At 36.6% G+C, this 3,354-nt stretch overlaps 1 pseudogene across 1 annotated transcript; it reads right to left on the reverse strand.

Annotated features, from left to right (window-relative positions):
- Positions 1–935: 935 nt before the first annotated feature.
- Positions 936–2,729, reverse strand: LOC104914865 (annotated as a pseudogene). The gene is given in 1 exon segment (XR_002109787.1): positions 936–2,729. The product of XR_002109787.1 is annotated as a selenoprotein P pseudogene (transcript).
- Between the last annotated feature and the right edge of the window lie 625 nt (positions 2,730–3,354).

The raw sequence follows: 3,354 nt of genomic DNA on the forward strand, positions 1-3,354 counted from the left end.
GAAAATAAACCTCTGTTTGTATTGCTTAACATACTTTTTTTTCCCTCTTTTACTGGATTGTTAATATTTTCTCTTCCCTGTTTCTTTCAGTTCAATACTAAATTGGCAAGAGTTCAGAACAAAACAACAAAATCATATTCAGATGCTTCTGTTTTGCCACAAAGTATCTATCGAAGGGTACGTGCTCCAATAACTCCTAATCTGCAAAGACTCGAGTATTGTTACAGCCCATTCTAAACAGCAGGGGGTTTTTGGCTGTTACTGTGTTTTGTTTGCAAGAAAAATTTACTCTGGAAAAGAAGTTCTGTAACCCACAGGATCTAGTCAATGTGTCCCTTCAACACTTCTCTCCCACCTCTAGATTACCTATTCCGTGTCCTTCTGCACTTGGTACTGATAACGTTCAGCTTAGCACCTTTGACATGAATAACAGCACAAGACCACATGTGAAGTGATTCTAGTACAGAATTGTTAACTTTGAAATTTGAGACAGAAATAACATTAATGACAAATTTTGCATGCATTAATAGCTTTGTGGACTGGGGACTTTGTAATGTCACAGGAAAAGGATTTGAGGGGATATCATTTCTTTTAGCACCATGATAAAAGATACCAAGAAAAAAAAAAACATTCTTATTAAAATATTGCTTGTTAGGAATAGCATATTGTATTAGTGTATAATCCCACCTGATAATTATGAACAAAACCTTTACTTGCACTTTTACAGAAATTACAGCACCTGCAGGAGGAGAAAACAAGGAAATTGAGATCCTCCGAAACACCATAAGAGATTTAGAGCAACGTCTTAATAAAGGCCAAGATTTGCACTTGAAACGGAGGCGGTTTTGAGTGAATAGCATGAAGCATTTCAGTAGAATATACAAGAAACAGTGTATTTTGAACTGTGCACTTAAGAGTAAAAACAAAATGCCAAGAAATGCTGAATATCTTTTATTGAAAAGTCTCTTGTCAAGTATCCCGAAGGCATGCATTTTGTTTATGTTCAGTACTATTTTTCTTGCTAATCAGCATTCACCACAAAAAGATTCAGTTTTCATAGGGGTAATAATTTTCCTATTCAATCATCATTAATTGTGGTGTATGCTTTCAAAGCTGCTTTCCTTTCTTGAATACTCTGCTCATCCAGGAATCCTTTGAACAAAAGAATTTTTATTTCAACATGGTTAATCAAAATTAGAAAATGTTAAGCTACATACAAAGAAATTACAAAAATGTCAGTGGTATATTGCCTTACGAATCAATACAGATAACAAATTCCATACTCTCATAAGCAAAGAAAAGCATTAAACCAAGACTGAATTTGTCCTGTCTCTTTCTTAATAGAGGCACTGAATCTGCACAAAGAGTTGTTAATATTGCTTCTCACTTCAGCATGAATTTACTGATTCAGTGGGATTTGACGAACTGTAATAGTGTGCATCAGTGAAACTTGTACTATATTTAACCCTCAAAAGTTAAGTATATGATCTGTTACTTTAAAACAATGCAGTTACAGTTGTATCTTACCCTTGAGATAAAAAGTTATTTTGGTCCGCTATTTAGCGATGAACTTTGCTTGTATATAATTTGTATACCTACTTCAGAGAAAAAAAAAATTTTTTGAATATATCCCCTCTTAATTAAAAAATATATATATATATATATTAAAATATCTCTTTTGCTTATCTCCTGTTCTTGATTGCAAAATATCAAACAGGAGCCCCTAGGTCATAGTTTATGCTCCTGTCCTCACAAATGCAAGCAGAACGTTAGAAGATAAACAAGACAGACAAATTAATCAACCAAGCAGACACCTTTCCAGTGTAATTGAAAAACAAACTATGGGTTAATCCAATTCCTTTATAGCAAGAAATTTTCACTGATGGAGTTTGACAGGTCTTGTCTAATACCAAGAGCACTGCTCTTTGCAAAATTTTAGCTCTACACTGTCATCTTAGTCTAATTTTTATTTGGGAGCAATAGAAATACCTAATCTGATAGCTTTTCCAGTCTTGCAATTAAGTATATGTAGGTCATATGAGTCCCCTGCCTTTTTTAAGTGTTTAGTTTGTTTTTCATGCTCAGTTTCCTGCCTTTTCCTGTCACTGTCAGGCGTCACTAGTTTCACTTCCTCCTGCTGCTGCTGACTCTCAGGCAGCAGTGAGCAGACGTCACTGTCAGGATTCAGTGATGTCCTCTGCTAACAGCTGGCCATGTCACCTGCACGAACTTGGAAGTGTTCCATGACACTGTCAAGTGACAGAATTTCCTAGCTCTTCAAACAAAAGGTGTCGACAATGACAGCATCAGCTACTGGTTGTTGAGTCTGATGCTGTCTGCCAGTTTCAAGTTAACTGGTTTTTACAGATGGTTTTCCCCTTTTTTCATAGTTTTGTAACATGTGGAAGAATTTCCACACCTTCTCCCGGAGGAAGAGTTTCTATCTGATCATGGCTACCTATTTGATCATGTCTGTTATGGTTAAAAACTCTCTGACGTCGACCATTGTGAGGGTGACGTCTTTGAGATTCAGAAGGGGCCTGATGGTTCTGATTTTTGGAATGACGCCCACCCTCACGATGGTGGTGGTGGTGGTGGTGTCTGTGCCTGGGCACTTGGTGGTGATGATGTGAATGCTGACCACTTGGTTCAGATTCAGGTTCTATCCCCGCTAGATTCTCATCTTCTTTTTTGGTGATGTTCTCACATATATAATCAACATCAGGTTCCTGCAAAACAGAAACATCTTATTTAATTAAACTACTTGTAAAATATTAATTAACTGCATATTTTTGCAGTAGTTAGAAAACCCATACAATTAGATACCTAAAATTCTTGTTTATAAATATTTTTGATAAACTAATGGAGTGCTGCAGAATGTGAGCTACTGTCTGTATTTCTGTCCTGAAAATAATAAAGCATTTAGCATTCTAGTTTCCAAGAAAGTCAAGACACAGACCATCCAAAAATCTCTTTCTGTAATTTCTGTGTCCTGGAATTGGCAGGGAGTGGAAAGCCAAAAATGTTGGCTCCCGGAAGGGAATCTACAGCACCCTCTGAAAGGTCATGCAATTATAAAAGAAAACATGGAAAGAAACATCTGCTTCCAAAGTTTGTCTTTGAGGGACAACAGTCCTCCATAACCCCCAGGTCCCCATCTTAACTGTCACTTTTCTTGGTTGTGCTCGAGACACAGATAAGCTTATCAGCAGATTTCTGAAGATTCTTCAGTAAAGGTAGATAAAGCAGTCAGCAATGCATACTCAGTTTCTTAATGCCAAAATTCTTAATGCCAAAAGTTTAATTTGAAAGAGAGAAAGAGAGAAAGAGAGAAAGAGAGAAAGAGAGAAAGAG

This window comes from Meleagris gallopavo, chromosome Z (genome assembly GCF_000146605.3).
Source record: "Meleagris gallopavo isolate NT-WF06-2002-E0010 breed Aviagen turkey brand Nicholas breeding stock chromosome Z, Turkey_5.1, whole genome shotgun sequence".
Lineage (NCBI taxonomy): Eukaryota > Metazoa > Chordata > Aves > Galliformes > Phasianidae > Meleagris > Meleagris gallopavo.